Source organism: Aedes aegypti, chromosome 2 (genome assembly GCF_002204515.2).
Source record: "Aedes aegypti strain LVP_AGWG chromosome 2, AaegL5.0 Primary Assembly, whole genome shotgun sequence".
Classification (NCBI taxonomy): Eukaryota; Metazoa; Arthropoda; class Insecta; order Diptera; family Culicidae; genus Aedes; species Aedes aegypti.
In genome coordinates this window covers 306,259,161-306,285,648 of record NC_035108.1, presented here as the reverse complement: position 1 = coordinate 306,285,648, position 26,488 = coordinate 306,259,161, and the positions used below count along the sequence as shown (strand labels likewise).

Sequence of the window (26,488 nt, the reverse complement as noted above, 5' to 3'; positions counted from 1 at the left end):
CAGAGGAAGTCTGGAAGAATTCCTGGATGAACTTTTAAAGGAACACCGAAGAAATGCCTGGAAAAACTCAAGAATTATTCCTGGAGAAACTCAGAAAAAAAGTCCTGAAGAAATTCCGAAGTAAATCTTGGAATACTTCCGAAAAAATTCTTAGGGGTATGCTCGGAGTAACTCTGGAGGAACTCCCGGCAGAACTCTTGAGGATTTTCCAGAGGATATCTGGAAGAATTCCTGGAGGAACTTTTAAAGAAACAACACCAAAGGAATTCCTGGAAAAACTCCGAAGGAAGTCCTGGAGAAACTCCGAAGTAAATCTTGGAATACTTCCGAAGAAATTCTTGGGGGTAAGCACGAAGTAACGCTGGAGGAACTCCTGGTAGATTTCTTGAGGATTTTCCAGAGGAAGTCTGGAAGAATTCCTGGAGGAAGTTTTAAAGTAAAACCAAAGGAATTCCTGGAAAATCTCAAAAAATATTCCTGGAGTAACTTCGAAAGAAATCCTGAAGAAACTCAGAAGTAAATCTTGAAGGAATTCCGAAGAAATTCTTGGGGGTATGCTCGGAGTAATTCTGGAGGAACTCCCGGCAGAACTGTTGAGGATTTTACAGAGAAAGTCTGCAAGAATTCCTGGATGAACTTTTAAAGGAACACCGAAAAAATTCCTAGAAAAACTCAAAAATTATTCCTGGAGAAACTCCGAAGTAAATCTTGGAATACTTCCGAAGAAATTCTTGGGGGTATGCACGAAGCAACGCTAGAAGAACTCCCGGCAGATTTCTTGAGGGTTTTCCAGAGGAAGTCTGGAAGAATTCCTGGAGGAACTTTTAAAGGAACACCAAAGGATTTCCTGGAAAAACTCAAAATTTATTCCTCGAGTAACTCCGAAAGAAGTCCTGAAGAAACTCCGAAGTAAATCTTGAAGGAATTCAGAAGAAATTCTTGGGGGTATGCTCGGAGTAACTCTGGAGGAACTCCCGGCAGAACTCTTGAGGATTTTCCAGAGGAAGTCTGGAAGAATTCCTGGATGAACTTTTAAAGGAACACCGAAGGAACTCCTGGAAAAACTCAAAAATTATTCCTGGCGAAACTCCGAAAGAAGTCCTGGAGAAACTCCGAAGTAAATCTTAGAATACTTCCGAAGAAATTCTTGAGGGTATGCACGAAGTAACTCTGGAGAAACTCCCGGCAGAACTATTGAGGATTTTACAAAGGAAGTCTGGAAGAATTCCTGGATGAACTTTTAAAGGAACACCGAAGGAACTCCTGGAAAAACCCAAAAATTATTCCTGGAGAAACTCCGAAGGAAGCCCTGGAGAAACTCCGAAGTAAATCTTAGAATACTTCCGAAGAAATTCTTGGGGGTATGCACGAAGCAACGCTAGAAGAACTCCCGGCAGATTTCTTGAGGGTTTTCCAGAGGAAGTCTGGAAGAATTCCTGGAGGAACTTTTAAAGGAACACCAAAAGATTTCCTGGAAAAACTCAAAATTTATTCCTGGAGTAACTCCGAAAGAAGTCCTGAAGAAACTCCGAAGTAAATCTTGAAGGAATTCCGAAGAAATTCTTGGGGGTATGCTCGGAGTAACTCTGGAGGAACTCCTGGCAGAACTGTTGAGGATTTTACAGAGAAAGTCTGCAAGAATTCCTGGATGAACTTTAAAAGGAACACCGAAGAAATTCCTAGAAAAACTCAAAAATTATTCCTGGAGAAACTCCGAAGGAAGTCCAGGAGAAACTCCGAAGTAAATCTTGGAATACTTCCGAAGAAATTCTTGGGGTTATGCACGAAGTAACGCTGGAGGAACTCCCATTAGATTTCTTGAGGATTTTCCAGAGGAAGTCTGGAAGAACTTTTAAAGTAACACCAAAGGAATTCCTAGAAAAACTCAAAAATTATTCCTGGAGAAACTCCGAAAGAAGTCCTGAAGAAACTCCGAAGTAAATCTTGAACGAATTCCGAAGAAATTTATGGGGGTATGCTCGGAGTAACTTCCGGCAGAACTCTTGAGGATTTTACAGGGGAAGTCTGGAAGGATTCCTGGAGGAAGTTTTAGAGTAACACCAAAGGAATTCCTGGAAAAACTCAAAAAATAATCCTGGAGAAACTCCGAAAGAAGTCCTGAAGAAACTCCGAAATAAATCTTGAAGGAATTCCGAAGAAATGCTTGGGGTATGCTCGGAATAACTCTGGAGGAACTCCCGGCAGAACTCTTGAGGATTTTCCAGAAGAAGTCTGGAAGAATTCCTGGAGGAACTTTTAATGGAACACCGAATGAATTCCTGGTAGAATTCAAAAATTATTCCTGGAGAAACTCCGAAGGAAGTCCTGGAGAAAGAAGTTTGTCTTGGAATACTTCCGAAGAAATTTTTGGGGGTATGCATGAAGTAACCCTGGAGGAACTCCCGGTAGATTTCTTGAGGATTTTCCAGAGGAAGTCTGGAAGAATTCTCCACGATAAAAATATATAAGAAATAAGAGCTCATAAAACTCTAAGCTGAGAAGTAGGATATGATCCAAATGGAGCGTAAAACTAGAAGTAGAAATTAAAGAGAGAGCTTAATATGAAGAATTACCTATTTTATTGTAGTCGCTAAAATTAGGTCTGTTCTAGACTTCATTCGAGGTAACCAAGCTAACGAAATCGATGAAATCGTTGTCCTGGTGGGAGCATCCCTCAATATGGGCCAACGTTGGAAACTGAGCGATCATAGTGTCTACTCCACTCGGTTCTTTGGCAGCCACCTTTTCCATTTCCCATGTGTCGGATTCTTCCACGAAATATTTTTCTTTCATTTGTACCGAAACTTCGGCAGTCCCAAATGTTGTCTCATGGATCATGTCAATTGGAATCGATTCCTGCTCCGGGCGCCTTCCCACCTATTACAGCTCGAATTTTACCGCTTGACATGTCCACTTCCTGGATGACCAATTCCGGCCACATCACGACATCGGCAGTATCCGTGATATTGATTCCAGTTCATGGCTATAAGCGCTGGCAACATATACGAACGTGACGACCTAGCGGTGGCAATCGCAAATCCCGCCGTGTTTCTCCAGCACCTTGAGAATGACATCCTTCTCGCCAAAATATTACGTATACTGGAAGGCCAACTACTGGGAAGACATATTGTGAGCCTAGCACCGGATTAATAGGCCAGGGGAAGTGGTTCACCTAGAGTGAATTTCTGTCAAAGAAAAAGTAGATTTTGTATGAGATTTGACAGAAAAATGAATGACAAGTTCATCCACTTCTCCTGGCCTATTGAGCTTTTCCAGGGTCCTGTCGAACGGAAGAAATAGAAAGACTGAGTTAGTTTTGGCGGAACGACCACCGAACGGTCTACTCCAGGTAGCATCGGTTTAAGTTTTTTTTGGCGGCGTGATCAATACCTACCACAAAACGTGATAAAGGTCTGAAGCACTATATTTTTCGAAAATTATTTCACAATTCCGCGTTTAAACACAAAATTTACTAATTTTGATTGTTTTCGTTGTTTTCGTTGTTTACATTTCAAATGGATCGCGAAAACTAAATAAATAGAACAACCGGTGCGCACGCGGGCGATTTGGTCTATTTTCACTGGTCTAATTAATTTTGACAGGTCCATTTTTGGAATATATTTGGAACAAAAAATAGACCACCGGTGAAGTTGCCCTTACAAGTGCGGAAATGCTAATAAGAGTGCGCAGTTGCATAAAATCGAGTAGGTGTTTTCGGGGGACTTATTCTTCGTAAAGTTTTCACACAATAACGGATTACTAAGCATATATGAAACAAGCAACGAAAGATACTCAGAGTTGCTCTCAATCTTACTCAAGAGTTTGCTCAAAAGCAAAAGCTGTCCCGCCCCTAGATTTGGGGTACAAATCGTTATTAGTAGTTTATGGAACAAGTTGCAGAATGATGATTTTTACAGCACGAGTCGTAATTTTATCCTACGAGGCTTGCCGAGTAGGATAATTACGACGAGTGCTGTAAAAATCAAGTCCTGCAACGAGTTATGTACAACATTTTTTGCAATTTCGTAGCAGACCAGGGTATCAGAAATTATATCGGAATGCATTCACCATCATTTTACAATTTCTGAAAAATTGTTGTGTAATGATTCATTACACAACTCAAAACAGTTGCGTAATGAGAAATCGTTGCGTAATGAATCATTACAGCACTGGTTTCAGTTGTGTAATGACTATTCCCGCACTGCATACTTCAGTGCAGGAAAGTAGGCCGTTTCATGACAGATTGGCGTGATGAAAAACAGCCTATTACGATGAGAAATTGCAAAAAATATATTAATAGGGCAAGTGTACCATTAGTGGTGTAGGGGCTCAGATAGCCGTAGCGGTAAATGCGCAGCTATTCAGCAAGACCAAGCTGAGGGTCGTGGGTTCGAATCCCACTGGTCGAGGATCTTTTCGGGTTGGAATTTTCTCCACTTCCCAGAGCATAGAGTATCTTCGTACTTGCCACACGATATACACATGCAAAAATGGTCATTGGCATAAAAAGCTCTCAATTAATAACTGTGGAAGTGCTCGTAAGAACACTAATCTGAGAAGCAGGCTCTGTCCCAGTGGCGACGTAATGCCAGAAATAAGAAAGAAGAAGAAGGACCATTAGTGGTGTACCTAAGGAAAAACTGCTAAAACATGGTGATAAAACCATGAAATGTACGATTTTAATGTATCATTCGATAGATCTCAAATCCTTCTATCACTCAAACGTATAAAAATCACGAAATTTCCCTACAAAAAGCCTTGCACCAATAATAGGAACACTGTTCGTTTAGTGGAGGTATGTTTTAAGAATGGTTCCTTTAGTGGCCAAAACACACTATTGGAGCTACCTCCACTAAGGAAGCGTTTGCCCCAATCTAGAAAAAAAACCTTGGTTTGCCCTATATATTTAATTTGCATGAATATTTACGAATGTTTCGAGCACTGAAAACAGTATGAACTCAAAACGAGCAACTAGGGATGTACCCTTATAGTTTTTTTTGCGTGTTGAAAGGGTTTGTTCACAAATTTCATAACGCTAAAAATGGCCATTTTCGACACCCACCCACCCCCTCGTAACGCTTTTTGTATGAATATTTTACAAATTTTGTATGAGCTGTAACAGCACGAGGACACCCACCCACCCCCTTCAGCGTTATGAAATTTGTGAATGGGCCCAAAACGATTGGTGAGCTGAAATTTCATATATTTTTATCTGAAACCTTTTTCTACGAGGCAGCCCACCTTGTATGTCACTGACGTTTGCAGCGTCGCGTCCGTTTTATGTCAGTTTCGGCGGCGACGCTCCGTTTTCGCTCGTTCTCTCCCTCTCCCGTTTTCGATCGTCCGTTTGTTCAGTGCCCGATTTTGTGTGTGCGTTTCGCGATTGAATCTTTGGTGGAGTACCGCACCGTTGAACTTTACTTCCATCGCGTTTGTACGTTTCTTTTTCCCGGACGAGTGTTTGTCGCGTTTTTCCCGTGTGAAGTGATCCAATTTACGCATTTTATTTGTGAACTATTTACCGACCGTTGGATTTGTGTGAAAATCTGTGCGAAATTTCAAGTGGCTGATCGTGTTTTACGGGGGTTTGGAAACCGGCGCTCGAAAGAAGGTAGGTAACGAATAGACCTGCCATGAATTTGAGTCTTCTTCTTTGTGTTTGGTCCTGGGGAGCGGTAGAAAAGTCCTGTTACGGAAAATATACGCAAGGATTTGTTTCGGGAGATTTCAAGGCGTTGGACAGGACCGGGAGTGGTCTAGCGGAAAGTCCACGTTTCTCCCGAGTGGCAACTGCATTATGGAAGATTTAATTGATCAAATTATGTGTAATGATATCGAAAAAAGATGTTACAATGCGCGCGGGTGCTTCTCGCCGCCGGTCCGAATTTGTGTGTGTGCGAAAGAGATAGACGAGAGGCAGAGTGCGGTTTTATGCCGCGGGAGAAGTAGAGTAGAGGAAGCATAGGATTTTGTTCGCCATTCTGGTTTGTGGTTGTTCTTGGCATCGGTTCGACAATGGAATGGACAGGCAGAGAATCGAAAAATAACGCTGTTATGTGGGATTGGGGTGGAATGGGATGGGTGATCCTCGAGTTTTGGTTTTGGCCAGAAAACGGTTCGGGTGATGGATATGTGTGTGTAAGAGAGAGAACCGCCGTTTCGTTGGCAACGGAGAGAACGGTTTCTCACGGAGAGGGAGCTCTGCTCGGTCGTGTCGGAGTTTCTCTGAGAGTAGTTTCGATACTCCGACACAAGTTAACCCTTAAGAGGAAAATAACCATCATCGTATCACAAATTTTCAATTTTTTTTTCTCGAAATTGAAGCAATGTTCAAGAAAATCTATCATTGCATTGAACTTACTATATGTATCGCTAGCAAAAAACGATGCAAATATTAATGTTACCTGCACTATGTGGGTAAAATGAACAGCTGTTGATGAAAATTGTAATTGTAATTGTAATTTTATTGATCACGGTATCCTATCAGTGTACACTTTTTATCAGGACAAGGAAAAAATGAACATCAAGCAAAAAACGTGAGCAAAACAAATATTTTTGAAAATTTTCCATCACTTCCCCTACAAATGTTTTTCAAAATGTTAAAATTTATGCTTATTCGATAGCTTCTGTCGAGTAAGCAAAGAATCTGCATTCGGTTGGTCAAACTGATTAGATTTATTTAATTTTATTGTTAATACTAGAAAAATACAATAAACATACAATTATAAATATCGCTTTTCCTTGTATAAACGTAGTTTTGAGAGTGCTGCCTAAGAATGAATAACTCCATATCAAAATCGAAAGAAATACATATATACAAAAATCACTTACCTTTGAAAGATTCAGAATCTGATTTGGTTTGATCATTTTGATTTTTATGTAGGGTGCCGGTGCCATTAGTGGACTACCTAAGCTATAAAAAATCATAACAAAATAACGAAAAGCCTTAACAGAGATCTTTTGGCGTCAACAGAAAGATTTCAACCTCTACTATATGGGAAAAATATAAAAAGAGTGATAAAACTAATATTTTAACATAAAATCGCTTGAGCCACTATTGGTACACGTGTTCCAGTAGTTGCGCTAGTGCTCCAGTAGTAGACGTTCGGGAATGATACAAGGAATTTTAAACAAAATGGTAAATTTTTACATAGGTTTAACATTTTTCCCTCGGAACAGCAATTAATATCTTTCGAATGAAGCATAAAGATCATCTCTAGGACTTTTCTTCATTTTTATACATCAATTTTAAAAACTGCTTCCATCCGTTGATCCACTACTGGAACACGACGGCTACTACTGGTGCAAGGGAGCAAATTTTTTGCATAAACTTAATTATTTATAGGACTTTTTGATAAAATAAAAAGCTGAAAATTGGCAAATCGACTAAACTAGAGACGATCTATCCACCAAAAATAGCACATGTCGTTTTTATCGAAAAATGTTCGTTTTATTCCATAGTCCAATCTACTGGTACATTACCACTATTGGTACCGGCACCCTACCGGCAACTTGCAACGGCGGGGTGACTTGCAACACATTGTAATTTACAACTAAATTTCACTATAAAACACAAATTTCAAAAGAAAATTTATTTTAAATCGGTGCTTCAATACGTGTGACGCACAATTCAAGTAGGGGCCACTGAAAACTGATACTTGATGGCGGTTCAAAATCGTGACCTGAAAACATGAGATAGATTTAATTTACAAAAGTAATACTCTACATGTTGTTTCTATAATTAATAAGTGATAATATGACGAATTTTATTTTACGAAATTGTAACATCAACTTTTTAATAAAAATCATGTTTATATAAATGTACCTATGCGGGGTGACTTGCAACATTTTATTTCTAAGCAATTTAGAGTTTTATAAAAGTTAAAAACTTTTGTGTTAGGTCTACTTTATAATCAAAAGAGTAAAAGTTTATCAATCAACTACAAACACTCGTTAAAAATATTGTTCAATTAAGATATTGGACCTTGATGATTTAACGCCTCTTTTCCCATACAAAAGTAGTTCAATTATTTTCTTACAAAAAGGTATTCATAACGCTCTTGTACTGGTTCGAATGCTTTATATACATGAATAACAATACTTAACAAGTGTGACTAATAAAAAATATCAACATTTTGTTGGAAAAAAACTAAATTAGCATTGAGTGTTGCAAGTCACCCCGCACAAGGACATTAAAAAAAAATCACCTTTTTGATGACTTTTGATATGACAACATAATTCGATTCAATCTTTTATCGATTCTATAACATTCCCCAGAAAACCATTCCCCAGAAAACCATTCCCCCGAAACCCATTCCCCAGAATTCCATTCCCCAGAATCTCATTCCCCAGAATGAACCTTTCCCCAGAATACCAATCCCCAGAATGGACCATTCCCCAGAAAATTATATACCTACTTTAAAGTTTTGAAATAATGTAGTTAAAAATACTTGAAAATGAAACTCCATACAAAGTTGTTTACAAGTACATGAGAAGATTAGCATTGGTGCTGCTAATTGTGAACACTTTACGCATAATTCAAATTTCATTTGCAAATGAACTGTCACAGTAGTTTCACTTTTATTGGCACTAATGAAGACTGATAGATCAGTCTAGGGGAAACACAATATCCAATATTTATTTAAAAGAATATACAACTCATCACTATTCTGCACAAAATAGAGCTACACCCTTCTTTCGGTATAGTAGTTTCCAAATGTATAAATTCACATGTATGTCCAATTTTTATCAAATATGGTGATGTATCCAGCTTTTTCATCAATGTTTTAAGAAGGTGCATCATAGCTTACCTTTTGGGTCTACCCCGAATAGAATAAAGACGTTCGTAGTTTCATATTATACGTTTCCGATATAATTATTACGTAAGTTCGGCAAAATAAAAACGTACTATTCTGCACATTAAAATGATACGCTCTTCTTTACGTCAAGTCCAAATTAAAAATGACTTGTTTAATTTTGCACAAAATAGTGATACACCCTTCTTTCAGTCTTATCCTGTTGACGATATAGATAAAATGTTCCGTAAGGTTGCCAAATGGCAAGAATGATCAAGGATCATTTGACATAATGGTAATTTGGCCAATGACCATTTGGCATAACATGAAGAACATCCTTTTTGAAAGGAAGGAGCATATATATGGCTAGATGGCAAATGGCTTTATACCAAATCATTTTATGCCAAATGACCAGGCGTTGCAGAATTCGCTCTCATTTGAGAATGAAGCACGATCAAAGCAAGCAAAGAAAAACATCCCATCTGTTGCGGTCCACGATCGTCATTGTATCGCAAGGTGTAACAAGTCTGATAAATGGAAGCAGCGAGCGAGAGCCCCAACGAGAGAGCGATGATAAAATCCATTTTTCTCGCTTGTTTACCGTTGGGGATAGGTGTTTTTCTTTACTGGCACGATAAACAATCCACGAACTTCCAATAACAACAGTGTCCCCCAGGCTTGGAGCATGTTTAGAGGGGTTTTATCATGCACTACTATCCCCCCAATCTGATCAAACTTGTTGCAGTATACGATAAACAGTCTCTCATAATGTGCAGCATGTTATGATAGTTACAGAGAGCGATACGTGAGAGATTCTCTCAATTTTCTCAGGATTCAATCCCTGCAAATGACCTTATGCTATATGGGCTCTCCATCGATATATTTTGCCTTTATCATTAATGAGATAATACTGAAAGAAGGGTGCATCACTATATAGGCAAAAATAAACATATAATTTGTATATTTTATGGGAATTTACTGAAAGAAGAGTGTATTATTATAATATGCAAAATAATCATGAATAGGCATAATATACACATTAGCCAAATGCTTTTTTTTTTTACAAAGAATGGAAATATGTTTCAGTTACTCTCGGCTGGTATCCAAGTTCGTAATTAGTATGACGCGCTGCATCCATTCATGGTAAGAAAAAATCTTATCAAATATCAAAAAAACGAGATAGAAAATTGGGTCCAAAACACGACTGATAAAAAGGTATCCGGGTAAAATAAACACTTTCGTGGAATTTGGTGAAAACTTAATTATATATGGGTGTCAAAACGTATTGATATGTAAAAGTACTTCCCCCCTTTCACATTAGCAAGAAGAAACTTCTCTAAGTTAGTTGCTTTGTTCTAAAATTAAATTCTTCCACCGCTTTGCTTATAAACTGATTTGAAGGCGAGAAAAAAATATAGTAGAATTTTAAAGGACAAATGAAGCAAAGCATAAACTTTTATACCGTCAAAAAGTTCATATACAATACAAATTTCGTACAGTTTATAAAGTTTTGCTGAAATATGCATATTCCTAGAGAATAAGGGGGTGTTCATTTCGCCCCGTGTGTTCATTATGCCCCTAACCCCCCTACCTACATATTTGTTTTGTCACATCAGGACCTTAGCCTGTCACATAAGTGACTCACGCAAAGCAAAAATTAAAAAAGAAAAAAAAGGATATTCATATAGCTTTCTGGGAAATGGTGCATTCTGGGGAATGGAATTCTGGGGAATGGTACATTCTGGGGAATGAGATTCTGGGGAATGGTTCGTTCTGGGGAACGGAATTATGGGAAATGGGTTTCGGGGGAATGGTCTTCTGGGGAATGTTATAGAATCTCTTTTATCATCTCATTCTGTAGGCGGTCCGGCCATTCAAAGTTCTACAAGGAATTTAGATTATAAAACGACGTTTAGATCATGGTTTTGATTGATTGAAATTAAAAAGTGTTTGACGGTATCCTGAAGTTGATATGATTTATAACGTATAACATTTACAAGTGAATTGGTCTGTGAATGTGAAAAAATATTGGTCTCTGCACTGTTTTGATCTTGTATGTGATGTTGACGTTTACTGACCTTGTTGTTTACTAATTATTTAGAAATGCTAAAAATCTACTAAAATCTACAGTATCTTTTTATGAATTCATAGGACGCCCTAAAAATGAAAGGAGTTTATTAGAATTCGCGAAATTCCCAGAAGCTTGTGAGAAAAACCCGTAAAAATTCTCCAGAATCAAGTTTGGAAAGTCCTACGTATTTTCGGCTGTTTTGTTCTATTAGTCATAGAGGGTTTCGGCCAAATCTCCAGAAATTCGGCAGTAAGATGCTTTTATATGCCAATAGTATCGATGCATAACATTAGTTCAATAGCTTTCAGAGAACCACCCATGACGAAGAGAACAAAGCTGTCGAAAATACAACATGACACTCTATGCGTTTTCATGACTAAGTAATCCACATATGTATTGGATTCAGAAAATAACATACCAAATATAATTAGCATACATTGTATCTCTTAAGAAGCATTTCTTCCTTGTTATCACTGTGAATGAAAGGCTCCAGACATACCTTCAGAAATTCATATGCGACTATTTCTCAGGCTCGTCCGGAATTTCTTCTCAGATTCCTCGAGGATAAGCTTCAGTAAATATTCCTGATGTTTCTTCTTGAATGCTCCTGTAGGAGTTCTGCAGGGATTGCTCAATAAATTTCTTTAACACTGCTCCCAGGTATTTGTCTAGGAATTCCTCTAGCATTACAAAAAGATTATAAGTAATTTATTTCTAGTCAATCCAATCCAAAGCTGATTTCTTAAAAACAAAATTCTCCCTAATTCTTACACCGATTTCTGCAGTTGTTATTGAGGATATTTTCCAAAGATTCTTACAGTAGTAGACAGTTCATAATGGCTTATCCGCAATTTTTCGAAGAAATTCGTTAAGGGTGTGTTTCAGGAAACCTAACAGGAATTCCTACGCTATTTTTTTAGTAACTGTTTCAGTCATTTTGTACAGCTTTTCACAAAATTCATCTACAGATTCTTTTCGAATTGGCTTTAACAAACATGGGTCATTTCCAGGAAAATTATTAGGAACTCTTGCAGGAATACCTCATTAAACATAGATTCTTCATGCAGTTCCTTCGGAAATTTCTCAATTAATTTATCCAGCTTTTGATGTAGGCTTTACTCCTGCGGCTGTCCAAACGTTTCTAGAGTTATCTAGTCAAGTCTCCATACTGGGTTACACACAAGCAAATAATACATCAATTATTCCTGTAGCAAATAATACATCAATTATTCACACAAGCAAATAATACATTCAATAATTTCTGTGATAATTCGCGTACACCTTTCTTCAGGGGTTCCGTCCGTTGTTTTTCAAGCAAGTCTTTGAAAAAATCCTTGATTCATTTTTTTTTAGGCTGGCGTCTTTGAAGTTTCTATTTCCAAGACACTTATTCGTTACCAGCCCTGGTATTGTCACAACAATATTATGTGCATTGCTTTTTTGGTCGAAATAATTATGAAATTTCAAATTTGACATATTTAGGCTGTATTTGACTTGACTCGTAGGGAAATTCCGATGCAGGGTAAATGTTTGATTTTGATTTCTTTGTACATTTTTGATATTTTTCATCTCAGTCTTCTTCTTCTTCTTCTTCTTCTTCTTCTTCTTCTTCTTCTTCTTCTTCTTCTTCTTCTTCTTGGCATGACGTCCTCAGTGGGACAAAGCCTGCTTCCCAGCTTAGTGTTCAATGAGCACTTCCACAGTTATTAACTAAGAGCTTTCTTTGCCAAAATTGGCATTTTCGCATTCGTATATCGTGTGGCAGGTACGATAATACTCTATGCCCAGGGAGGTCAAAGAAATTTCCATTATCTTGGATCCTGGACCGACAGGGAATCGAACCCAGACACCTTCAGCATAGCTTTGCTTTGTAGCCGCGGACTCGTCTAAGGAAGGCCCCATATAATTATTATTTTCAATTATTGGAAGACTGATGCTTCTTCAGATTTAAAACTATATTATCGAATCATTTGACAGTTTCAACTCAAAAATGAGCATAATTTCAATGAAACTCATTTGGAAGTTATGTAGGTATAACAAAATAAAAATTTGTTGGAGTATTCCAAACTCCGAATCAAGCCACATAATTTGAGAGACTCTTCGCCCGCTTCAACTAATAAACAAAACAACTCGTCTTCCACAACAAACGACAGCAATTTGGAGTACTGTATAATTATTATAATTTTGGGACTGCCCAATTGCACAACTGCTGACTATCGCCACAAGAGTTGTTCGTATGCTTCTATATGCCCTCCCTCCCGATTTCATTACGGAAAGGAATAGCGCTGATTGCGTCCCAGGTGTTTCACGTTGCTCCATCTACATAACAGCAATGAACGCAGCATCATCAGTGGACGAAAAATTTAAATGCCAAAAGCTTTAATATTCTTCTGCCGTGGCATATAATCCCTGCCGTGCGCGCAAAAGCCACATCCAACGATGACTGCTGCTGCGGTGGTAAATGACCGTAACAAATAGAGGAAAAAAAATGCGACAAAGTACGCGCGCACGTTGGAGTACAATAACGGTCCCACGATGACCTGCTCGGTATGGCATGGGCACAGATCCAAAGGATGATATACTTGTCGCTGGTCGTGTTGTAGCACGTCGTTGTCGTCTTTGAGAAATGCAATGGAAACTGGGATGCCATCGGTGCCACACAAGTGACAAAAGACACAAGTTTTAGTTGACACGTTTTTTTGTCTTCAACGAAGCACTCTGCATCTTTTGGGAATGCTTTTAGGTGCGGAGTAATAAAATTCTGTTAGATCTTCCTTAACCTTTTGGTAACGTCCGTGGCATTGAAATCAGGTAGATGGACTTTCATGCCTTTTGTTCAACATTACGCTAGGCGTCATGTCGGAAGCCGGCTATTTCTATACCTACCGAAATAAATCTTACCTTTTGATAAATAATTTCATTTCTAATTCAATATGCTTTGCGAATGTAAAAAGCAATAATCAAATTCATGGCGGGAATATTGTGGAAAATGTGCAAACCAAGCCCACAAGCTGAAAGCGAAGCTTCCCTGCTCAATCATCCATCAATAGTGAACCGCGAGATAAGCAATGTGCTCCGTTCTGTGCCATGTTTTTGTTCTTGTTGCTCGAAGCGCTCCAAGATGTTGAATCGCGAATCGATTTTGCCATATGCAGCAGCCTGTACAAGGAAACAAAGAACGCTATAGCTGAGTAAAAACAGCTTGCTTTTCCATTTTTTTTTTCTATAAAGATAGACGAAAGCATCTCATAGTCTTTGATCTTCTTTCCCTGCAGAACATGAATATGGAATATGAACTGCATTTCAAATTAATAACATAAAGCTCAGTTGCTTTAAGTTTTCTAAGGAATGTAAGGCAGGAAGAAGGACTATCATATTATTATTATATAATATTATTTAACACATTCATACACAACAATTTGCTGTTTAACCCTCTAATAACCAACCCCGCCTTTAGACGGGGTACACTTTGGAATTTTGTGTATATTTTTCGTAGCTCGGAAATCAAAATGATTTTATTTTTCGCTTAAACCTTGACTCATAACACGCATATAAGAAAAGTTTTCTATGACTTGAAACTTTTTTTGTATTTTTGAAAATTTTTTTTTTTTTTTTTGTATGGTGTTCAGTTGGAGCTGCCTGACAGCTTAACTTGGCAAGGCTGAACCCTCGGTCTGGCTTTTGCCAAGTTTCCCCTCTACCAGGACCAATACTCAGACGGACTAGGCAATGGCGCCCACATGAACACTGTTTTTTTTATTAATATTGTGACGTGGTAGTTTTTGAAAAGTGCCCATATTCCCTTGCTTCTGAGAAAAGGAAGCATTGTGAAAATCAGCAGCTCCATCAGAATTTGTTTGAAATAGTTGTGTAATAGTGTCATTACTAATACTGTCTAACCGAAATGGTTTTGAATAATTTGTCATTCAAGTGCTATTCTGATTACTCCTGTCTTTTACGTACGATTAGAGTCTTAAATGTCAATTGTCGTCAAGTTTTAACAAAATTAGGCTGTTTAGTAGTAGTTCTAGTGAATTTTATTTTTTGTTGTTAAAAGTGTTTATTGGTCATTACGTTCATATATCCTTAAAGAAAAAAATCGCTTTCCTTGTCTGTTCAACAATTTTTCGAAACTAGCAAGTGTACCCTAATGATCGATCTCAGCGTCTTACTTTCCATAGTCATTTTATAGTGAATATTGAAGAGTAAATTTACCTTAGGCTTCTATTACAGTCTCCTACATGATTCACTTTTCGGTGCCAAATGCAATGCTTCACAACGCCTACTTTCTACTTGTAAATTTTGCGAAAATGAAGCTGGAATTAGATTATTTATACCGCTGTTACAAAAGAGGTATTTCTTATTATGGCAATGTAAAAACCATATTAAAATAAGATTGTCGCCACTTATTTCTACTCAGTGAATCTACTTGTCATTTTCCTAAGAGTTCCTATGTATTCCCTACGTCGTATATGATAACGATGTATCTAACTAGCTAATAGTAAGAGTGGCTACGGATCATTCTGGTTAGCAAAAGGCAAACTGAACGTCACCAATAGTATTAATGTCCACTTCGAATAGATTAATTATTTGAAATGGGCATCAATTCTATCAATGACGCAGAATGTCCGTTGGATCACATCCGAGATATTATTGCGTCTATGCCATATGAATTATGACGCGGCTTTAAGCAAAAAGTGCCAAAATGTGATACCACCACTACAGGTTACGCCTTTGGTTTCCATCATATGGGCTAATGGATTATGCCCTCCCATCGCGGCAAGGTCGCATAACCAAGGGGAGGGTTTTTTTGTATTTTTGAAAATTGTTTAAAAAATTGTATTCTTATATAACTTACAAATGACTGAGGTTCATTTAACGTGTAATATAAAAAATCGTACCTTTTATAGTTTTCTACTATCAACCATTCACAGAAGAAGAGCTTGGTGGTATCAAAATAATTTCAAACCTGTTTTTCCGTTAATTACACGGAAAATAAAAATATTTCCAGATAAATATTAAAAAAATAATATTTTTAAAAGTACCGTACAAAAATGTATTTTTATTATTGCCGAAAATCAGTAATCAGAAGAGGTTTCAAGAAAAAATGAAAAAGGATAGGGATGTTCAAAAATAAAAATTATAAAAATCGAAACCCAAAATTCATAGATTTGCGAATACAAATAAATCATTGCCCAAAACGTGTTTAAAACGATTTTAGATAACTAAAAATTATATTTAAATCGAAAACAAAAATTTGGGTATTAGAGGGTTAAGTAAATGAAAACCCGAATTTAGTACTATACCATTTAATTCCACTAGAGTTCGTATCCTTTGAAAGATACGCGTATTTCGACGGCGCGTATTGAAAAGTTGAGGTCGCAATGATATTGTTCAACCGACTGACTTCACTCGAGCTGGAAACAGTCTTCAAAATATCCTTTGCATTGCGTTGCTTTGATCAGTAAATTTAGGAGTAGGAAAATGCACGCTCCTATTTTTCCAATCCAACATTGCTCTGATTTGCTTCTATCATTTCGTGCAAATACTGCATCAATGATCTAAAAAAATATCAACTCCTTCCGTTGGGCAAGCACTAACAGTAGGTATAGTAACCGTACGATTCTCGTTTTATTGTACGGTTGAAAAGTGTCAGTCAGCAGTTCTCTGCGATAGAAAATCTTAATTGTTGTTACATGTTTGATACTGAGGCTGAAAAAAGTAGTACCGTAAGGACGCCATTCACCGCTCATTTAACAGCATTTCAACACATTAAATTCTGTCAAAAATCGTTTTTTTTTTTAAATATTTTTCGCAACTTTTTGCGCTAGACGCAAGATAAAACATTTGTTTTTGTAGTACAAATTCCATATCTCATGCCATCTTTCCGCTTAGCACTTCTATCGACTGCCTTTGCCATTGTCTCCAGACTTGACCAGAAACCACTCCGTGCATATGAGCGTAATATTTTACTACCACGTCATTACTGTGGACATTGGGTGTTTGCATGCATCGAGTGTTAACCTTTCCCATGCTACCCATAACTGAATGTGACCAGTCTCTGTACCCTCTTGTGGCGCATTTTTCGACAAATATTCTTCTAGTCTAGACATAAGTTAAATTCAGATTTTGCTACCACGGTCATATGGGCATCATCTTGTTTGGCCCTTTTCAGCATAATTCGACTAGATGCTTCCCTCTATCAGCTTGGTCATTGGTCATGGTCATTTAAAAAACCTTTCCAAAGATTACCTAGTTATACGCTATATTCAGGTCAAATTCTGTTGAAAAAATCGTTAATCCGTTCTACGGGATTGTTACGGATATTAGTTTATTTCCATAGCATTCATTTCCTGAATTGATCACTTCTAATTATTTGTTGCGATATCTTAACGTCAGAAATAATCGAAACCAAAGCGGCTGAAATGATTTGCATCAATGATGCAATATTTTAGATCAAGTGATCACATGAGTTATGAAATGCGAGGATTCAAATTCATCATTACAAAATGAAACTTTTCAAGGCATGCTTTTAAAATCTCTCTTGCGCAATGATGATTTCGGAAGACTGGCTGGAAACATGTGTACGAAGGTTTTTCCAGTCGGATCAGATCGAAGAGCCTTACGAGCCGATTATAACAATTCTTATCCAGTTGAACGGCATTTGTTCCAACTTTTTCTACATTACATTAAATCTAGACAGGTCGGAATTCCACTATAAAATCCGTCTTGCAGTCTGCACAAAATGTAAAGGACAAGCTTTTTAAAAAGCTTCCGTAATGTAGGACGTTATATCATCCGAGTCATTTGGATTTTCTAATGAAATTCGGTCACAACAAGTGTTCACAGTGGATGAAACATTGAATTAGGATTCCTCATTAGACAAATATTAATTCGCTAACTCACGCCCTCACAGACTCTGCTCGATCGTTATGCTTAACATTTCTTCTTTAGCTGTTACCATGAAAGATAAGTAATTGCCTATATTATGTAATCTATGTTCTGTGATAATTTCAAATTGATATTGGTGATGTTAGCTTTAACATTATTAAAACTAGCTTAAGCAACATTCCAACGGAATTTGGAAGCGAAAAAACTATGTAGGATTGATAATGTAGGAAGCCGTATCCTATTCTTGGCACTTTTGATACAATTCGGCTGGGAGTTATTTTTTGCTAATACAGTCGATCGAAAATTATGGATAAAAGGGGCGGAAGATTTTGTTGCACCTTTTGCTCAAAGCTCATTAGACCAGCGGTTTTCATATCGTGCTCCGCGGAGCACTTGGTTCTCTAGATTTGCGCTCTTAAAAACATAGAGGAGGTTTTATTTATCCTAATATTATAATGTTTTTGACGTTATGGTAGTTAACGAAGCACAGATTTACAAAATCTCGATTATTTTTGAACTTTCATGTACCTCGGATATTTTTATGAAAACGTTCAGCATTTAAGCTAAGATTTTATAATTGAAGGCATAACAATATTCTGAAAATTTTCTCAAACATTTTGTATGAGGCAGTTTTAGCCACAAAATTGAGTTTTCTGGAATAATCATAGAAAATAAAACCTCAAAGTTGAAGAAATCCAATTTTCCCCGTCAGAAAATTTTCAAACTTCCAGGGTGTAGAATCCTCGGCGAAAAGTATTCGAAATTTTGAAAACGTCATACAAGATTAAGATTTTTCACAAGTTTCATCAAAATTTCCGGGAGTGTTGAACTTGTGGTTTAACCCATTGAGACACTGGCTTACTATATAGTTTATATAGACGCCTTATTGGCACAGTTTGACCTTGAAGTTTGCTCAATTAGTTTAATTTAATTAAATAATATTAAATAAATATATAATATTAAATATTAGAAAGTCTGTAAAGTAATATTAAAAAAAAGAAAGCCTGAAAAACAAAAATCTTCCTTCATAATTTTCGCATGAATTATAGGATCGATTTAAGCGTGATTGTCATGAATTAAAAATTTAAATAAATAAAAAAAATAAGTAATTTTGGAAGACAGGTGCTCCGCGCAATAATTTCATTTCAAAAAAGTGCTCCGCGACCTAAACAGGTTGAAAACCGCTGCATAAGACTAATTCTCAATATTTCAATGGTTTTCTGCAAAGGATTAGTTGCACCTCCATATGCATCTATTAGGGGAAGTGTACTCCTTTTATTCCAAGAGTGATTATTGGTAAAATTTTAATATATTCCGAATGTATTTATGTGAATATAGTATGTATTTAGTCTAGCGATAAAAATTGGATCATTTTTGATCAACAATGATCACTTGACCATTTGACATGTTCAGATAGGAGGCCGGAACTCTCATTATGCGATTTAGGAGAACTGGAGAATTTCTCCAGGGGTTCCACAACGGTTTCCCTGAGATTCCTCCAGGAAGATATATCAGACCGGATCGGATAGAGCTCCAGAAATACCTTCAGCAATTCGTTCAGGAATTTTGCCAGGAGTTCCTCAAGGGGTTCCTCTAAAGATTATTCCAGAAATATTGCCAGGGATATTTCTACAGGGATTTCGTCAAGAGTTTCTGAAGGAATGTCTCCAGTGATTCCTCCATAGATTTCTCCAGTAATATCTTTACTAGGATTTCTCCAGGAATTTTCCAAGGATTCCTCAGGGAACTTTTCCAAAGACTACTTCGGGGACTCCTTCTGATATTCCTCCAAAATTTCTTTCAGAGACCCGCCCAGAATCACATAACAAGGTCACATATGGTAACAAAAGCCGTTAAAAAACTGAAGTTGATATTATTTTGGTTATCAAGATGGAGTTGTTCTTAACTTGTCACATTTTTGTAACAGATTTATTACAACATTTGTTATAATTTTAGCATTGCATTTGAGAGTTGGTTGTAAATAACCAGGGTTGTTAACGTTAATCAACGATAGAATTCCCTCCGGTAGGAAGGATTTTTTGGGGTCCAGAACGAGTCCCTATAGAAATTTCTGGGGAATCCTTAGAGGATTATCTGGAGAAATCATTAGAGTAATTCATGTCGCTATTTTCCTCGTGATAACTCTGGGAGAATTCCCGCAAGAAATTCTTGAGGATTTTGTGAGTTGTGGAACACCTGTAAAAATTCCTGGTAGAATCCCTGGAGCGATCCGGGGAAGAATCTCGGAAGAAATCTCCGGAATAATTCCTGGAAGAATCTTGAGAGGACTACATTAGCATTTATTTGTATATTTCCATGGAGGAAATTCTGAAGTAATCACTAGGGAAAAATCTTGAGTAATCCTTGAAGAAATTGTCCTAGTGTAACTCCTGAAGAATTTCCTGGACAAAACCTTGAAGATATGAGAACCACTAATTGAACTTAAACATACGCTAATAATCCTCCATTAAATTAAAAAAGTGTAGCCTTGAAGATATTTCTGCAATAATCCTTGATTTTCTAGGTGAATCTCTGAAAGAATACCAGAAAAAATCGCTTGAAAAATCTCTGAAGAAATTCCGGAACTTTCCTTAGAGAATTCCTGAAACAGATCTTGGAGGATTTATGGGAGAAATTCCTGGAAGAATCCCAGTAAAAATTTTACTGGAGGAAGCTATGAACGAATCACTAGAGACATTCCCGCAGAAATAATCGCTTGGATTCTCGGACGAATCCCTTATCGAAAACCTGGAGAAACTCCTAGAGGAATTACTCATATATTCCTGGATCCATATCGGTGTATATATCATGACGAACAAAAGTTCTTTTTTAGAGGAATCTCTGGCGAAAGCCCTAGTGAAGAAATTGCTGGAAGAGTCTCTGAAGATATTTAGAGATGAATTCTTGAAGGAATCTCTGAAGGTTTTACTAAAAGAACGTCTGGTCTGGTCAAAATCTCGACTTCCCAGGCATAGAGTGTCTTCGTGCTTGCTAAACGATATACAAAGGCAAAAAACTAATCACGCGATCCGCGACTCTTTTATACTATCGTGCCGCGCGAGCGACGCGCAACACGATTGATCCTGCCCGCATCACCCGGACCCGCAGGAGCAAACAACGCGACCAAAGGATCAAACACTACTCTTTTCTTAATGCATTAGGCATATTAATGACAAAGCATGTACGAGGCATGCCAGCCGAGTATGCCAATTCATGTTTGCGGGAAGTGGAATACACGCGGTCTACAGGTTACCTACTTACTTACTTACTTATTTGGCTTTACATCAATTATCTTGATAAAGCCTCGCCAACAATATTTCGCCAATTCCCTCGGTTCATGGCCGCTTCTCTCCATCCTCGACTGTGACCCACGCTCTCCAGGTCCTGGTGTACCTGGTCAATCCACCTAGCTCGCTGCGCCCCACGCCTTCTTGTTCCGACCGGATTCGTGGCGAACACCATCTTTACAGGGTTGTTGTCCGGCATTCTTGCAACATGCCCTGCCCAGCGTATCCTTCCAGCTTTAGCTACCTTCACGATACTGGGTTCGCCGTAGAGTTGAGCGAGCTCGTGGTTCATCCTTCGCCGCCACACGCCGTTCTCCTGCACGCCGCCGAAGATCGTCCTTAGCACTCGGCGTTCGAAAACCCCAAGAGCTTGCAAGTCCTCCTCGAGCATAGTCCACGCCTCATGCCCATAGAGGACTACCGGTCTTATGAGCGTTTTGTACATCGTGCATTTGGTGCGGGGGTGAATCTTTCTTGACCGCAGTTTCTTCTGGAGCCCATAGTAGGCACGACTTCCGCTGATGATGCGCCTTCGTATTTCCCGACTAACATTGTTGTCAGCCGTCAGCAAGGATCCAAGGTAGACGAACTCGTCCACCACCTCGAAGGTATCCCCGTCTATCGTAACACTGCTTCCTAGGCGGGCCCTGTCGCGCTCAGTTCCGCCAACCAGCATGTACTTTGTTTTCGACGCATTCACCATTAGCCCGACTCTTGTTGCTTCGCGTTTCAGGCGGGTGAACAAATCTGCCACCGTTTCAAATTTTCTCCCAATAATATCCATGTCGTCCGCGAAGCAAACAAATTGTACGGATCTCGTAAAAATCGTGCCTCGACTGTTAAGTCCGGCTCTCCGCATGACACCTTCAAGCGCAATATTGAACAACAGGCACGAAAGTCCGTCGCCCTGTCGTAGTCCCCGCCGAGACTCGAAAGAACTGGAGTGTTCGCCCGAGATCTTCACGCAGTTTTGCACACCGTCCATCGTTGCTCTGATCAATCTTGTGAGCTTCCCGGGAAAGCTGTTCTCGTCCATGATTTTCCATAGCTCTATGCGGTCGATACTATCGTATGCCGCCTTGAAATCGATGAACAAATGGTGCGTAGGGACCTGGTACTCACGGCATTTCTGGAGGATTTGCCGCACGGAAAAGATCTGGTCCGTTGTCGAGCGGCCGTCGATGAAACCTGCTTGATAACTTCCCACGAACTCGTTTGCTATAGGTGATAGACGACGGTAGAGAATCTGGGATAGCACTTTATAGGCGGCGTTTAGGATGGTGATTGCACGATAATTTTCACACTCCAGTTTGTCGCCCTTTTTGTAGATAGGGCATATAACGCCTTGCTTCCACTCCTCCGGTAGCTGTTCCGTTTCCCAGATTCTGACTATCAGCCGATGCAGACAAGCGGCCAACCTGTCCGGGCCCATCTTGATGAGTTCGGCTCCGATACCATCCTTGCCAGCGGCTTTGTTGTTCTTGAGCTGTTGAATGGCATCCTTAACTTCCCCCATCGTGGGAGCTGGTTGATTTCCGCTGTCCGCTGTGCTGACGTAGCCATCGCCTTCGCTGTCCTGACCTTCTGTGCCTGTGTTCTCTGCGCCATTCAGGTGTTCATCGTAGTGCTGCTTCCACCTTTCGATCACCTCGCGTCCGTCCGTCAAAATGCTCCCATCCTTATCCCGGCACATCTCAGCTCGCGGCACGAAGCCTTTGCGGGATGTGTTGAGCTTCTGATAGAACTTCCGCGTTTCTTGAGAACGGTACAGCAACTCCATCTCTTGGCATTCCACCTCTTCCAGGCGGCGCTTTTTGTCCCGGAATAGGCGGGTTTGCTGTTTCCGCTTCTGTCTGTATCGTTCCACGTTTTGCCGCGTACCATGCTGCAGCATTGCAGCCCGCGCTGCATTCTTCTCCTCTAAAACCTCCTGGCACTCCTCGTCGAACCAATCGTTTCTTGAGCTCCGTTCCACATATCCGACAACGCTTTCGGCAGCGTCGTTAATGGCTGCTTTGACTGTCCTCCAGCAGTCCTCAAGAGGGGCCCTATCGAGCTCGCCCTCATCCGGCAACGCTGCCTCAAGATGCTGCGCGTACGCATTGGCGACATCCGGTTGTTTCAGCCGCTCGAGATTGTACCGGAGCGGGCGTCGGTACCGTACATTGTTGATGACGGATAGTTTTGGGCGCAGTTTCACCATCACCAGGTAGTGGTCGGAGTCAATGTTGGCGCCACGATAGGTTCTGACGTCGGTTATGTCGGAGAAGTGCCGTCCATCGATCAAAACGTGGTCGATTTGCGATTCTGTCTGCTGAGGTGATCTCCAGGTGTACCGATACGGGAGGCTGTGCTGGAAATAGGTGCTACGAATGGCCATGTTCTTGGAGGCGGCAAAATCTATCAGTCGTAGGCCGTTCTCGTTCGTCAGCCGGTGGGCGCTGAACTTTCCAATCGTCGATCTGAACTCCTCCTCCTGGCCAACCTGAGCGTTCAAATCTCCTATGATGATCTTGACGTCGTGGCTTGGGCAGCGGTCGTACTCGCGTTCGAGCTGCGCGTAAAATGCGTCCTTGTCATCATCAGTGCTTCCGGAGTGTGGGCTATGCACGTTGATTATGCTGAAGTTAAAGAATCGGCCTTTGATTCTTAACTTGCACATTCGTTCATTGATCGGCCACCACCCGATCACGCGCCTTTGCATATCACCCATCACTATGAAAGCTGTTCCCAGCTCGCGTGTGTTGCCGCAGCTCTGGTAGATGGTATGATTACCTCTAAACGTTCGCACCAATGCTCCTGTCCAGCACACCTCCTGCAGCGCTACGATGTCGAAACCGCGGGTCTTCAGTACATCGGAGAGTATGCGAGTACTTCCAATGAAGTTGAGAGATTTGCAGTTCCACGTACCGAGTTTCCAATCGCTAGTCCATTTTCGTCGCTGTGGTCTTTGCCGATTGTTCCGGTCCGTATTCTCTCGTTGACGTTCCTGTGCTGATGTGTTTTTACGGTTGGCTTGCAGGGCCTGACACCAACCCCCTAGATTTCCGGAGGACCATTCCCCCTAAATGTTCGGAGGGCCATAGTGCGCAGTTTAGCTTAGAGTCCTTCTCTGGCACTCGGACGATGATCAGCCGCCCCTGACATGGGGAACAGACGCTGTTGTGAGCCGCTCCTAACGTGGAGTACAGACGCTCCAGGTTTGCAAAAGCAAACCCCCCCTTCTCTGTCAGCATACGACCAAAGTTCCCACCGGGGGTTGGTTACCCGATCTTCCCCAAGGTTACTCGTACCCCGGCCAGTACCACGAGGAGGTAGGGATAGGAGTTGCTGGGCAAGAGGCTAAGGACCGCACAAAGGGGTCTATTTTATTCCTGCAGGTACGCGAGGTACCAATGGTACGCCATGCCCAGCCATTTACCGCGCCAGGTACCAGGTTTACAGGTTACCTAGTTATGACGAATAAGGTTTTTGAATTAGTGTCACTTGGATTGTGCCATTCTGTAAGAGTCTGCTGCAAGGATTCATTGTCGTTGCTCTTTTGTACTGAAGATTGTTCTGCTCTTAGCACAATAGCAGAAGAAACTAGGCAGAATGAAGCTTCCTAAAAGGAAAAGCTCAGAGTACACTGTGCATAATTATATAGCTCAGCGGTTTTCATATCGTGCTCCCCGGAGTATTTAGTGCTCCGCGGGGCCTCAGCAGGTGCTCCGCAATAGTCAGGGCTGGTAGTGGGTCACTTTTTAGAGACTTGGTCACTTTTTTCGACCTGGTCACTAAAAAGTCACTATTTCCAACAAAAAGTCACTAAAGTCACTTTTTTCAGAAAAATGGTCACTAAAGTCACTATTTTCGCGATCTGATGATAATAAAATTGCAGGCTGTGTTATCTTTTTAAATACAAACAGCAAGGAATGGATATTTCTTATTATAAAGACAACTATATTGTGATTTGGAAATCAAAGTGTCAAAGTGGCTAATTTTCTGGAAGAATTCAGATGAATTATCCGTAGACATTTCTAAAGGAAAGTGTAAAAATTTTCTGGGAAAAGTTTTGGATAAGATTCTGACAAAACTTTGAAAGCAACTTTGGGATGAACTTTTTGGCCTAAATATTTTAATACATTTTGGCGAAAACCTGGACCAATATCTGCTGAATAAATTATCAGTGAACTTTCTGCAGGAATCTACAGCTATAGAAGGTATCTTAAACCTATATTATTAAAGAACATTATCAAAATTCCTCCGGAAGATTAACATTGAGAAGAACAACCAAAAAAATCAAAAAGTTTGTCAGAAACTCGTCCAGGACGACCAGTAGCAAGTACCGTTTTGATTCATATTACGGACACTTAAGGCTTCAGTAAACACATATAACTTTGATTGTTATGTACAACATTTTAGCGTAATCAGGCCTTGCAAACACTTGAGTTTTGAATGGTGGGTGAAGATTTGGATTCCACATCTTTGATTCACTGTAATCAATAAAATAGTTCGGCCTTTTCATGATTTTTATTCAGGACACAACCACATTTTTGCTTCATATTCCGGTCAGCTCTTGAAAAACATAATTGTTTGACAGATTATAATACATCAATGATTATATCAGTGGCTGTTTCCTGACGACAAATTCACTTGTTCATGAATTTCAGCAATAAATATACGATCGTTTGTCATTTTCAGGGTCGTATATCAGATAAAACGTAAGGTTACGAGTCGCTAATGAGTGTTATAATTGTTTTCAATAATATATTTATCGCGTGAGCAAATGAACAGATCTACAAGTTATTCAACAATGCTAGGACGAAGGCAAGATCCTCCTCTTTCTCCCAGTGGTGATAGTTTTAATCTTGGTCTCAAAAACAACGAGTTACACACTTGGTTACCAACGGCTTTTAGGGCGAAATCACAAGTTATGCGAGATTTATTGACACGTTCAGTTGAAATATAGATACTTTAAGTTTACACATAGAATAGTTTTTTAAGTCTTTATGCACACCAGACTCATTTGTCTAGACTTCGTCAACAATAAATTGTATTCTAGAATTGTTTATTTGGAAGGAAAGTTTAATTTTACGGAAATTTCACCACACATTTAGCCCGAGTTTCTTTTTTTTTTTTTGTTTTTGAATTTTTAATTCTGTCAGGTTTTTTTTTGTTTTTCAGAATGTTCTGTAATTCATTAACGATTTTCACCACAATTTTGTCTACAACCAACAATTTTCCTTCGATTTATTCCACTGTTTAGTTTAGTTTGTATCTCTATTTCAAACTCTTCAAAGAATTTTTGCCAGTTAGCTCCTCATGAACAGGAATTATGCTAAAAATTCTATCACGAGTTTGTTTTCCGGAGTTCGTGTATGTGATGTTTTTTTGTTTTATTTTTCATTTGATTGAAATCTGAAACATAAAACAGTAACTTATATCAAGTTAATATTCGTCTG

At 39.3% G+C, this 26,488-nt stretch overlaps 1 protein-coding gene across 3 annotated transcripts in view; it reads left to right on the top strand.

Moving 5' to 3' along the window:
* Nucleotides 1-5,372: 5,372 nt before the first annotated feature.
* Nucleotides 5,373-26,488, top strand: part of LOC23687432 (fibrous sheath CABYR-binding protein) — a 330,422-nt gene continuing 309,306 nt past the window's right edge. For 2 of the 3 annotated variants that reach the window (XM_021845617.1, XM_021845614.1), the window contains exon 1: nucleotides 5,373-5,611. The gene's annotated coding sequence lies outside the window, so the exon portion shown is untranslated. The remainder of the gene's footprint in view (nucleotides 5,612-26,488) is intronic. The other variant, XM_021845618.1, reaches the window with a different exon arrangement.